Genomic DNA, 15,047 nt, shown 5'->3' on the forward strand with positions numbered 1-15,047 from the left:
TTCCAATTTGGGCTTTCATTAAAGACAAGTTCCATGTATTTTGTTACCGTGCAAGGTTGAGATAAATGCTTGGTGTTTCTTTACTACTTGGAGATGCTTTTAACCATGACCTCAAAATGCTACATTTGGTGAGTAACTATAATGGAAGGTGTAGAGGTAGAATTGTATTCAAGCAAGGAAGAAATTCAAGCACTAATGGAGAATATGCTTTGAAGAATTCGTGGACGAATTTGTTCAAACAAGGGGAGGATGATGTATTACAAACGAAGAAATACTTGGTATGTCATTACTACTTGGGGATGCTCTCTACTATGACAACAAAGTGCTACATTTGGTGAGTAAATACAATGGAAGGTTTAGAGGTAGAATTGTCTTCAAACAATGAAGAAGTTCAAGCACTAATGGAGAATATGATTTGGAGAATTCGTGGACGAATTTGTGTAAACAAGGGGAGGATGATGTATTTACAAATGAAGAAATACTTGATGTGTCTTTACTACTTGGAGATTCTCTCAACGATGACCACAAACGTGCTACATTTGGTGAGTAACTACAATGGAAGGTGTAGAGGTAGAATTGTCTTCAAGCAAGGAAAAAGTTCAAGCACAAATGGAGAATACGCTTTGAAGAATTCGAGGACGAATTTGTTTAAAGAAGGGGAGGATGATGTATTATGGATGTCCCATATCAATATTGAAGCACCATTTATAGTCCATCCTAGAATTACTTTGAATATGCCAAGTATGCCCTTGGTGCTAGTATAAATTAGAAGACATAAGGCTAAAAGAGAAAAAAATTTGGTTTTAGAATATTGTGTGAAGAATGAGAGGTTCTCTTCTTTCAAACCTAATTGTTATCTCTAGGGGGAATTAGATCATCTAATTCTAGAGTATCAACTAGATGTCTCTCATAATCTTATAGTTTTCAATTTAATTGGGTAGAAATTGTAAGTTATTTGAGAAGAATCTCCATTTTTACGTTCTTCCTTTATTCAAGGGCAGAAGAAACTAAATTTGTTGATTAATTATCCTATTAAGTTATCAATTTCAATTTATTTTCATTGTAAGCTTCCGCTTCTCATCATTACTGGATTCAACTGAAGATTGGAAGTGTACGACAATATGCTTGCCCGTTTGCATATTGGTGAACACAGTCCAAGTCGGGCTACTTAGGTATGCGTACCTGTTTGCATAGTTGAGTGGGTTATGTTCTCAAATCGGTTTGTTCATGAACTAATACATTTATATAATAAGGAATGTAATCTTTTGCATAACGTGGCTATAATGTTCATGAATTTATTCGAGTGAATCAAAATCGATTTTTGCTTCAATTGTGTCTTGTATACTTCTATGAGAATATAAACAATTGAACAAATCTAGAACTAGTTTTATTTGAGTCATTTGAACTAGTCATGGTTAAGATGAATAAGGTTGATATGAAAGTGTTCATATGGCTAACTTCGGTTAACTATTTTTGAGCCAACAAAGGTGTACACGTTTAGGTACGGTCACTCATATCTAAATGAAGTCACTTTTCATTTGTGTGTAACAATCTAAGTTCGATATAACGGTTGAAACATATTAGCTTGAGTCTAATCAGGTTTTCATCTAACGGTGAGTATTGAATGCTTTGTTACCACGGTAACATTGATTGCAAACCCTGATTTGAAGACTATATAAAGGAGAACTCTAGAAACTGGAAAAACTAATACCCACACCTCCTGTGTGATACTAGTTGCGACTAGAGTCAATTCTCCTTTAAACTTAGGTTTTTCTAAAACCCAGTAGGTTAACGACTTAAAGACTTCATTGGGATTGTGAAGCCAGACCCAACTATTTTCTCTGTAGTTGCGTGTTCTGATCTTGTTGTTTTTATATCGTGATTGAGTATTATCTTCTCTATGATTTGCTCGAGATTTAATCTCCGATAGGCAAGATAAGAAGTAGTCACAAACATCTCCATCTCATCGTTTGTGATTCCACAATATCTTGTTTCTCTACCATACGATTAAGATTATTGTGAGGTGATTGACATTTCTAGGTTATTCTTGGGAAATATGTAACCTGTGTATCAATTGGTTCATGTTCACCTTGATTTATCAAAAGACAGAACAAAACTCATAGGTATATCTGTGGGAAACAGATTTATCTATTCAATAGACTTTTTTGTGTGAGACAGATTGGTTTATCAAGACTTTGACTTTGGGTTGTATCAACTCTTAGTTGTGGGTGAGATCAGCTAAGGGAATCAAGTGCGCAGAATCCGGCGCGGTTCTAGAGGAGTAAGGAACGCGAGTGTACCTTGATCAGTGTGAGATTGTTTAGGGCTCAACTACATTCTAGTCCGAAGTTAACTTGGAGTAGGCTAGTGTCTGTAGCGGCTTAATACAGTGTGTTGTTCAAATATGAACTAGGTCCCGGGGTTTTTCTATATTTGTGGTTTCCTCGTTAACAAATTTTTTGGTGTCTGTGTTATTTCTTTTCCGCATCATATTTTCTATATAATTGGAATATCACAGGTTGTCCGTAAAATCTTTGAAAAATCTGTTTGAAGATTAAGATTAGCAACAATGTAGACATCAGTTTTTGATTTCTTTCAATTATTGTGTAAGGTCTATTATGAATAAAACTATTTGTTAGTTATGAATAAAATTATTATTTTATAATTTTTCTTGTGATAGTTTTTCGATTACGTATCATGTGCTTAAATGCTTTATATTATTGCTATGTGTATGGGATGTTTGAATTAGGTTTCATAACCCTAATATTCGATCTCATATGATGTGTGTACCCTTATGGTTTGTGTGGATTTTTGATTTAGCGGGATTAAGTTCTAGCCCATGTTGGTAGGCTTTATCAAAGGATCATAAGTTGTTCCGATTAAAACTCATATGTGAAAAAGTCACAATATGTTGAATCGATTTTGGTTTAGCATAAAAGCATATGTGTTTCGGGTTTTCAACTTTTGCTATGCATTAGTTAAAATCAATTCAACCTTTCTCTGGTAAAGGTTTCTTTTGTTGTTGTTCTTTTGTTCTTGCGAGAGGATGACAACATAATGGGGGGAGTTCTAACTTGAACTTGCGCTTAATGATATATCTTTCTGGGGGGAAGAGGATGGGGAATTTAAGGTAACAAATTTGTTAGTTAATCGTTTTCCTGTTTAAGAAAAGCTTGAGTTTGTTGCATGTATTTTCCTTTTGCTTAACGAAATTCGGTACAATTGATGTTTATTCCATTATGTGTGTATGTATGGATGTATGTGTGTGTGATTCAATTGTTTCCGGTTAAGAAAAACTGGTTTGATATCTTCCTTTATTGTTTGGTATCAATTATTTTAGACTTAACGAAATTGCGGTGCAATTGCGGTGCTTTAATGTCTATGTTTATTCCAATTGTTTCCGGTTAAGAATAATAATTGTGCAAGTCAATTTATTTGGTTTGTATGTATTGTTTATGGCTTAACAAATACGGGATGATTTGTTTAGTCCAATTCGATTCTGGATAAGAGAAACTAAATTAATTCTGATCTTAGTTAGACTTATCAAAAGAAAAGGATTCAGTTACTCAAGTCTAATCGAATGCCTTGACAAGAAATATTAGTTAACTAACCTAGTATTTGTCTTGTTCAAAGTAGAAGGTCTAAGTTATTATCTGAATAATTAGTTCCTGATGAGAAAAATAAAGTTAATTCTGATCTTTATTTTGGCCATATCGAAATAAGCGATTGTACTTGTGCAATCGGTTTAGCAAGGGAACTAAGTTTCTTAGTCAATTTGTTAAACTATTAGGGAAATTGCTTCAGGAAATTGTTTCCTTGATAACACATTAAAACCAAATTACTTGTAGTTTTGGTTTTGGTATTGATTATCTGAAGTGGTATGTGAAACCTTCGTGCTTAACTCTTATAGGTTATACGATTCTTTTAGATTGTAAGATCCTTTCGATTTTGGTATTTGCTCGGACCTTTGTCATTTTGTGAAAAAAGGGGGAGAAATATGAAAAAGCGGGGGTCTAACACCACCACCCAATATTTAGCTTAGCAATCTGTATGGACTAACTACGAAATACTTTGATAGAGAATGAACTAGACAGTCAGACTCAATTTAGATAAAAGTATCTCAAGGAGTTAATATCTCTCTCTTGTTTTTGATATTACTCAAGCTAATAGAAATCAGCGATCCCTAATCAAACACAAGGAATACTTGGACGGTACCAAAGACCAATGTCCAAGGATCAATCAGTATCAATCAACAACCAAAGGTTGGATTTCCAATTGATGATCACAAACGCACAACCTGTATTGTTTCAATTATATAACAAATATAATGCGGAAATAGAAATAACACAGACACCAGAATTTTGTTAACGAGGAAACCGCAAATGCAGAAAAACCCCGGGACCTAGTCCAGATTGAATACACATTGTATTAAGCCGCTACAGACACTAGCCTACTCCAGCTAACTTCGGACTGGACTATAGTTGAACCCCAATCAGTCTCACACTAATTCAAGGTACAGTTGTACTCCTACGCCTCTGATCCCAGCAGGACACTGCGCACTTGATTCCCTTAGCTGACTCACCCACAACTAAGAGTTGCTGCAACCCGAAATCGCAGAATTGATAATAAACAAATCTGTCTCACACAGAAAAGTCTATCAAAGGATAAATCTGTCTCCCGCAGAAGAACCCTAGGTTTTTGTTCCGTCTTATGATTTGAAATCAAGGTGAACAAGAACCAATTGATAATCCGGTCTTATATTCCCGAAGAACATCCTAGATTAATCAATCACCTCTCAACAGTCTTACTTGTATAAACAAGAGGACGTCGAGGAATCACAAACAGTGAGACGGAGATGTTTGTGACTTCTTTATCTTGCCTATCGGAGAAATCTCACGATCTCAATCCAATCAATAAGATTGTACTCGTACGATAGAAGATGCAAGATCAGATCACACAACTACGATAGAAGTAGTATCGGTCTGGCTTCACAATCCCAATGAAGTCTTTAAGTCGTTAACCTGGTTTTAGAGAAGAAAATCAAAGGTTAGAGGAGAATCGACTCTAGCGAGCGCAGTAGTATCACACAGATATGTGGGGATTAGTTTTGCCTAATGCTAGATGTCTCCTTTATATAGTCTTCAAATCAGGGTTTTGCCTTAGGTACAAAGCAATCAGTATTCACCGTTAAATGAAAACCTGATTTAGATTCAAGCTAATATTTCTCAACCGTTAGATAAAAAACTTAGCTTGTCACACACATTTGAGATATACGTTTACTGGGTTTATGAAAACCGTGCCGAAACGCGTACGTGTATGTTGGTTCAACATAGTAACCCAAAAGGTTAACCATATGACCATTTCATATTAACCTTGTTCTTCTTCACCATAACTAGTTCAATTAACTCAAATGAACTAGTTATAGAGTTGTTCAATTGCTATGAGATCTTATGTAACTACACAAGACACAATTGAAACAAAGATGATTCGATTTGAATCGGCTCATGAACTTTATAGCCACGGTTTGCATACTGCATTACTTAGTAATTTAAGTTTCATGTTCAGAGCACATCTTTAGATCATAACCCACTCAAGCACGCAAACAAGTTCGCGAACTTAAGGCAACCGGCAGAGTTTTCCAAACTCAACAGAAAATCTCGGCAAAGAGACTTTTGCCAGTTCACGGACTAGGTTCGCGGACTGAGTTCACGGACTAAACACGCAAACGAGTTTTTGGAAATACCAACAGAAATTCTCGGTAAGAGAACTTCCGTCAATTCGCGGACTGAGTTCGCGGATTTGGCAAAACCAATTCCTCCGGTTTCTCTCAATCAACAAAGTTCGCAAACTTCGGATTAAGGAATAGGACTTATGCACATATGTGTTACTACACAATGCTTACATCCATTATTGGTTATATTGACCTAAACTCTCATTCCAACAATTGAAACATTTTTAGAGGACGTTATATAGTTGTTACACTATTTCTCGTCAAAGCGGTTTTCAAAGTGATTGAAACAATATGACTTTCGTCATTAAGTGAAGATAAACCCGATCAAAGCGAAACGCTTTACCAACACATGATTTCGAGATATAGATAAGCGAGATATACTCGGCTCGAAATATCAAATGTGTATGATCCAGTCTATATAGCATACGACTTTTGTCTCATAAGAAGTAGGAGATAGAATAGATAGACTTTTGAGTGATAGATAAGTTCAAGTCTCCACATACATTTTTGTTGATGAAGTTCCACGGTTCCTTGAGTAGATATTCGTCGTTGTATGATGAATCACCATGAAGTCCTTGAGCACAACTACACTTTTCTATCCTAGTCCGAGACTTAGCTATGTAGACTAGAAATCAAAGACTCATAGTTTTGATCACTAACATTGACAAACATGCTTGATATAGCAACGCATGAGAGGTCGACCGAGCTATGCTCTAACAAAATATATGGTGACAAAAAGGGGGATAAATAGATGGAGTGATTTGTAATCACTAAGGAAAGGACAATTGTGCTTAAACGTTATATCTAACGAAAGAGTAAAGCATTGACTAAGGGGGAGAAACATATCTTATGATGATTGTAGTTGTTTGGACTACAAAGAGAAATAACAAAGATGTGCGGATTGAAAATCTCCCTATCTTACCTTTATGGGGAGTATTAACTTTGTTATTTAAATGTCAACAACGACATTTATGGATTGAATATATGCAGGGTATTTGTGTTGTTGAAACTTGGAATCAAGTGTATGTTAATGAATTTTTATAATCTGTTTATCCATATGATTGTAAGAGTATTGTCACTAAAATTGACAAAGGGGGAGATTGTTAGAGCATATCTAGGTTGAACCCACCAAGCGTTGGTATGTCAAGTTTGGTTGTCATATTTTAGTGAATCAAAACTCAATTTAAGAGTCGCTTGATTATGTACTAGATACAACTTTGTATAGGTTAGTCTAGAAAGATTATGATAATGAGACATACAAGTATTACTCGAAGACTTGAAAAATGCGAAGAAGTAACAAGCTACATCGACGACATCATCCTTCCTCTTGAGGTTAGTAATATTTTGACTTGAACTGTTTCATTTCCAACGTATCTTTCAAGTCGTGCTATATTGAAGACATAACTACGAAGTTGTGAATGATTATACTCTAGTAGACATAGTGTTAAGGAATTACAATACGAAGTATAACGACATAATCGTATGAATGGTATTTTGATTATGTGTATGGGTATGGGTGAAGATTTCTTCCTAGGAAACAATGTTTACATTCGTTTAAAGGAAGTACATTCATGAACTTGTTTTATGAATCGAAAGGGAAATCGCTAGGATTATTGGTATTATTATTCATTGGATACCTTTGGATTACCAATATGTGTGAGTTAGTAGAACCCACAACTTGTTATGTATCTTGGTAAAACTAGTCACAATGCCTGACTTATCTATTGGTATGACTTTTATAGTGTAACCGACCATAAGTAATCACCTAAGATGGTATGATCGATATTTGTAATTGGTGTGACCGATCCTAGTAATTGGTGTAACCGATCCTAGTAATTGGTGTAACCGATCACAAAAGAATGTGTAATCGATCCTCGTAATTGGTGTAACCAGTCCTGGTAATTGGTGTAATCAATTCTGGTAACTGGTGTGACCGATCACAAGTAATACCATGAAAATATGGTGACCAGTCCTGGTAATTGACGTGACCAATTTGGTAACTGATGTAACCGGATGAACCAGTTCTAAACTTGTTTGGAAGTGTGGTATAATCGGTTCCAAGATTGTAAATATGAAAGAGGATTTATAAAGAAATAAGATGTCGACATACTTTGAACATGTTCAGTAACTCTTATCTTTTATTGTTCAAAGATATTCCTTAATAACTCAAGGAAATCCCAGACCGAAATAAGTAGAGAATCTTTAAATAAGGTTGTTAATTTTATATGCTTTTAGTTACCACCAATTAAAATGCATATCTCTGGAAAATAAAAAAATTTAATGTGCATTTACTAATTGGAGATTTTCTAGTAGGATTTCAGTTAATATTGGACAGAGCATTTCTAGGAATTATGAAAACCGAATTTGGAAATATATTGCATATTCGGTTTTGGAAATTCCTTGGTGTCCAAAATTCTGTGGTCTATAACTACCCAAGTTTGCATTTCGAGCAAACCATCCTAAGAGCCAGCAAAACTACCTTGTTGTGTTGTTACTGGTGGAGCCGTCTATTCAGAGAGCAAAGTACCCTAATTAGGCGAAATCTCTTACGACCTCTCGTTCAAAGACTTATGTGGGATCAAGAAGCTCTACGAGTACCGTTGGTGGGAAACTAGATAGTTGCAGTATTATTAGTTTTCGATTTGATTTGATTGACTAACGGTTGTTGAACTTTGGTTGCACCTAGTTTGTTTATTCTTGAGAATCTTCTCTTCTGATATAAGATTCACTCAAACTAGGTCGAAGTGTCGACGAGTAGAACTGTTTGTAGATCTAAAGACGTCTTGTGATAATCCATTGTTAACATACTCCGTTCTGTGTGTGATTGATCACAAGAGATTCAAGTTGTGGTGTGCAGGTGTTTATTGAAGATTTAAGAAGATTTGAAGACGAGGAAGATTTCTGATTTGGGTTCATAATCTTTGGTGTGCACAAAACTTGATCATCTGGGATCCAACTATAATAGGTTTATCTTGATAGACTTGATTGATTAGTTGCGTAGATCGGCATCAGTATTTAGCATCTTGATAGATCCTATTACATGATTGCAAAATCTATAATCGGTTTATCTTGATAAACTTGATTGATTAGTTGCGTAGATCGGCATCGGTATTTAGCATCTTGATAGATCCTATTATTGACTGCAAAATCGAAACTCGACTACTTTGGTAGTTGTTGAATAGATAGATCTAAACCGACAAAGGAGTTTATTGGATTAAACAGAAGAGCCTTTGTCTAACTCATATCACTGAGATTGAATAGAGTTGTTACCGAATAGATTTGTTGTTCCTTTACTGTTTGGAATACGAACTAAAGGAATTGTTCCAGTGCGTGCACTTATTGAATGTCGGAAGCGTGGGGATACTGAAGAAACATGGTGAACTATAGATTTAGTTGCTTGGTCTCAACTATACGAAGTTGGTTTGATTTTGTTTAGCGGCCTAATTCTGAGAGTATTCAATTCTGGACTAGGTCCCGGGGTTTTTCTACATTTGCGGTTTCCTCGTTAACAAAATCTTACTATGCCATTTACTTTTGATTTCCTCATTATAATTGTCTTATTATAATTAAAGTAAATTGCACTTTGTACGTTAACAGGGCAATTGATATTGATCATATTGGTTTAGGTTATTACCGTACCTTTTATCAAGTGATCACTTTGTTGTTGTATTGTCTCGATTCCATATCCATAGACAATCACACAAAGTGTATTGATTTTCTCCACTTTCTTTTGATATTTAATTCACGAGTTAGGCCGGTTCGGACTAACCATATATCAAGTGGACACTGTGTTGAAATATTCCTTGAGTGATTGTTTCTCCAAGAGGTTTATACACAGTGGGTGTTGTATAGGTTGTGATCAAAGTAAAAGATTGTGGTATATTTGGGTAGCCTCGTCTTTTCAATTTCTTATATTCAATCGGGCTCGCAAATTCCTATTTGTTTGATTGCAGATTGAATTGAGAAATAGAGATATAACTCTTTGATATAATATTCGTAAGATTGAGTCTGATTGTCTAGCTGATTCTCTTGAAAATATATTGGAGTTAGTCCATACAGATTGCTAAGCGAAATATTGGGTGTGGGTAAAATAAAACCAAAATCACTACAATGATTTAGACGAATGGTATGGGACCGAATGTGCACCCCGATTTTAGAGGGATGCACAAATTTGGAATCAATAAAATAAATACATTTTTACGTTAATTAAGTTAAATATAATTGAAGTAATTTTATGGCCACTATTGTTTTGGTAGAATTACACAAAGTGTGTCTGTATAGGTTGATACGAAAATATTGTGGTGTACTCGGCATCCTCATCGTTTGAGTACTCCTTTCGATTACGCTCGTCGAGTTACTCCTCCAGCTCGCGCCTATTATTTGCCAATGACTAAATCATGATTGTCGTTCTGGTCTCACGATGATGTGATGCCTTTCGTAAAAGGCATTTTCCTTAGATCTTTCGTTGCTACAATACTTTCTTAAGCATCTTGCCTTTCCGATGATCCATATCTCCTATCGCGACAACCTCGTGATGTCGTTCCCTCCAACCTCATGTGAAAATCGTGCATGTCGGTCTGAAGTGACACTTTCTGAGTGTTGGGTATTACTCATTTGTGGTCTCTAATAAAGGGAGGCCCTCAGTATTCCATTTATGTTATTAAAATTATGAGGGTACCCATTTTTTTTGTTTCAACATATAAGTATGATACCAAGTGTGATCGTCTATGGACAAAGTCGAGACGATACAACAACAAAGGTATTCACTTAACAACATTTATGGTACAAGACCGATTGATTATAGGATCAATGTTAAGTGATTAGAGTTTGACGTACAAATGTTATATACTTTATTAGAATATTCCCTCCGTCCCACTATTAGTTGACCTATTTACTTTTAGATTTTGTCCTATAATAGATGACCTATGTCACTAAACAAGGAGATATTTCTAAAATTATCCTTTTAATTGATTATTGTTAGTATAAGAAATATGCATAATTTGATTGGCATGTTTATATTCGTTACATAGGTGTTTTAAAATGTTTTTCAATGGTATGAAGTTTGCGAAAATCCATAGTATAGTTGGAGAGATAAATCATTTTCAAATTTCACTAGTTATTATCCATAAAGGTATAACTGTAAAAAATACTTAAAACACTATTTTCCCTTCCTTACCTTAAGAATTGTACAAACTTGAACTAGGTCATTTAATAGTGTGGAGGGAGTAAAATATTATAATGCGGAAGTAAAGTTGTAGATGGTGGATTTTCAACAAAGGCTAAAATCGTAAACTCATAATTATACGAAGCTCTGATTCAGCAATCAGACGTGAGTATCGAGACACGGGTCTTTCATCGAATTCTCTACGGAGAGTATTTTCTCTTAGAGTACATGTAGATATGTAGTCTCACGACTGGACAACGGCATATCTCATGAATACTGAACACTTTCAGTGATTATTTCTATATAGTATCACGAGATGGACGGCTCCTAGACAGCTTGCTCTGCTAGTATAGAGCGATAACGTCTTCAGGAACAAACAACGAGTTTACCATGACTATATAAAGGATATGACTTACCAACAAGCTCATATCGGGATAATTAATGCTCCTAGACAGCTTGCTCTGCTAGTATAGAGCCACAAAGTTAATTATTCCTAATTACAATTATGTCGAATCCACGACTGGTCCCATGGAATGGCAATAACAATTTTTCTGATTCTATGATCGAATCCACGGATTGATCTCGTAGAATAGCAATAACTATATTATCTCATTACTCCTATTTCATGATCGAATCCACAACTGGTCTCATAAATGGTAATAGATAAATCTTAATTACTCCGATTCTATGTTCGAATCTACAATCCCATGGAATGGTAATGCTCACTTTATTATTCTGAATTCGTAGTCGAATCCTCAGCTGATCCTATGAATTAATAATAAACACCTTATTAGTCAGTTTGTGAATTATTCTCCATTGAATTCCACAATTAGTAATAAATAATCAACAACCGGGCGTCTGAGCTACCTCTAAGTAAGCCCCGATTCAAATGGTGAAAGTGTATTCAACGACGATACACTAACAGTCACCGAACGAACGAGTATTTCAAAATACAACGAAACGATGAACCTATGCAAAACAGGGAAGAAAATAATAAATAATTAAAAATATTGACCAAGGTGCTGGGAACACGGACACAAGACCGACCAACCGTGTCGTGGTCAATCCCACGCCAGTTTTATATATTTAATGCATTTTTATTATTTTCCATGATTTGATGAAAATTCTCTCATTTTATCAAATCTCCTTCGTTTCGAGGAAACTCCTCGATTTCATGGTATTTTCATAAATTCGTAAAAAATAATATAAAATTAAGGAAAGAAGTGTGGGGCGTGGCCGTTGGCCAACCGGCCATGCCTTGGTCATAGCGGGCCCTACACCTCACGGTTCCTCATAATTTTATTATTTTTCTAATTTCATGAAAAACTCATTGATTTCATGGTATTTTTTGCACAAATCATCATATAATAATAAAATAAAATAATTTAATGAAAACTTGTGGGACCGGGCCACTAGCCGGCCGGCCATATCCTATCCGGTCCCACACTCCCTTTGCTTTATTATTTATCCTATTTTTCCTTGAATTCATCAAATTCCTTGATTTTATGGTATTTCTCTCAAATTAGGAAAAATTCCCTCAAATCATCAAAAATACCTAAAAATATTTAAAAATTATGAAAAACTCGTGGGACCGGTCCATAGCCGGCCGGCCACGCCTCCATGGTCCCACACGCCCGTTTTTTTATTATTTTAATATTTTGCTTCCAAGAACTCATGAAAACTCCTTCAATTCATGGAAACTCCCTAAATTCATCAAATTTCTCAAAATTCATGAATTTTTCATAAAATCATCAAAATATTAAAAAATTAAGGAAAAGGCACCACGGGACCGTGGTCACGACCGGCCGACCATGCCTTGACCACGGCGGTCCCACACCTCCTCATTCCTTATTTTATAATTATTTTTCATCATCCCATGGTGTTTTCCTCAGGTTCGTCGAAACCCTAATTTTGGCATATTTTCTCGAATGGATGCTCAATTGCACGCCAGAAAATATCAAAATTCTCAGGACTAAGACGCGGACGCCTTGGGGACACGAGCACGCTATCTTGACTGACCAAGATTGGCTCTTTGGCTCATGGAAGCCGGTTCCATCAATTTTCACAGTTTTGACCTAATTTGCACGATTGCTCGTATTAGGTCCAAAACTCTTCCAAACACTTTGGATTTTCATGAAGTGATCGTCAGGCGGTCACGTGACAACCCAGGGCCGGTTTCATGACTCCATGGTTGGTCCCTCGCCTCGTCATAATTAATTAGGTTTTCTCACCTAAGGCTTAGACGAGCATTTTCGAATAAATGATTAAACCAGCATTTAATCATTCTTTCACCAACAAATCGTCAACTCTACAAGGAGTTCTTCGTATTTGCTCACGTGAGCATATGGACACTACATGGTTGATCCACGGTCCCATGTAGTCGCTCCCTCCTTCGTCCCATGGTTAAACTTCTGACGAACCGTGAATTGATCATCAATTGATCAAATTAGGGTTTCTGAATCCAAGGATCATCATTCCAGATTCCAACCTTAATAATTTTACGACGGCCTCATGGTCATTAATTTTATTAATTATGCTCGGTTCAGCGACCGGTATTCTAATTAATATTTTTGGTACGCTGCCAATAATCCATCAGATGAGCAACACATGCTCAGACGATCAAATATTCAACAATTCATCACATGGGAAACACTTTCTCAGATGATAAATATTTGATCAAACCAAGGAATATTGGTTCAACAATCAATATTCAACGATCCATTGAATGAGCAATACTTGCTCACTTCATCGTAAGAACTATACCTCTGTCTCATGACATGTTTAATTCATGAGTTTCAGAACATCATGTTTAATTTAGAAACTACATGGACTCATCGTCCCATCAAACCACGAAGTCATCAATTGACTAACAAACCACGAGACGTCAATCGTGTCACTTGGGGGATATCACTTAGGGTTTTGGTCTGGCGGTCTGCGGCACGTGTGTTCAAACACACGATGGAATGTGAGCAAGTCGTGCAATCAGTTGAAGGAATTCACGAGGTAGTGGGTGGAAAATTGACTAAGTCTCCACATGTTGAGCAACTGGTTTCAAACACGATCTCCACTTCCCCACTCCTTGATTCCATCAACTGTCACACTTCATGGAGTCATGGTGTCTAAAATTCCAGCAATATAAATAAGTCTCTGATTCATGATTGAATCATCAGCATCATCAGTATCATCAATCTCACGTCTCATCGACAACACGAGATTATCAACTCATCAATTGAGCAACTACTCTTAATTGAGCAATTTCAATCATTCAGAGCTTATCATATTCAGAATTCACACACCCACAATCTTTGATTACCATTGATTCCATGCATTTCTAAGCTTCCCTCCTACAGATCAACCCATCCTCTCTTGTGACCGAATTTACTCTGGAACGGTCATTGTCTTGATTTAGGCCGGAGTACTACAGATTGATCTCTCGAATTTAAAGCACCCCCTTTGCAGCGGTGCATCTGTGTGAGGTTTAACATTTCGCTCGGTTTGAGGAGTCTCCTCCATACGGTCGTCTCCTCAATTCCTTAAAAACCAGCAAATCGTTTTTCCCCATCTACAGATTGGCGACCACAGTGGGAGATTAATCTCTCGGTTGTAATCTAACAATCTCACAAGATGGTTGTTCTTAGGACAATTCAACTAATTCAGATCAGAATATTTCAAACGGCAACATTCCTCATGTTACAGCTGGCGGCATGGAAGGCAGAGGGATCCCGACTTTGGCAGAGTTGGATCAACTCCTAGAGGTCCATACCAGGAACATGGACCTGATGAAGGAGACGATAAACCACATCCTCGACTTTCTCATCAGATTAATATCCGAGTTAGGCGGTATCTCCGCTCCAGAAGCCTCAACACCGGGGACTGAAGCGTCATCTGACCCTCAAATCAACAGCTTCACCACATACGAGAAACCGGTGGAACAGGAGGTCACACATTTGATTGAAAATCTATGTGAACTCCTGCACTTCTCCAGGGATCAGCACACAAACACATTTTCAGCACTCAACAGATATCATCCAGCGTGCAAATAACGCCACCAACACCATCAGTTGAAGAAGTCTCCTTAGTTCCTGGGAATTCGATCGACAACATTTATTTTGGAGAAGAAGATCGCATGACGGATGAAGGACACAACCGAGC

Source organism: Papaver somniferum, chromosome 7, assembly GCF_003573695.1.
Source record: "Papaver somniferum cultivar HN1 chromosome 7, ASM357369v1, whole genome shotgun sequence".
Classification (NCBI taxonomy): domain Eukaryota; kingdom Viridiplantae; phylum Streptophyta; class Magnoliopsida; order Ranunculales; family Papaveraceae; genus Papaver; species Papaver somniferum.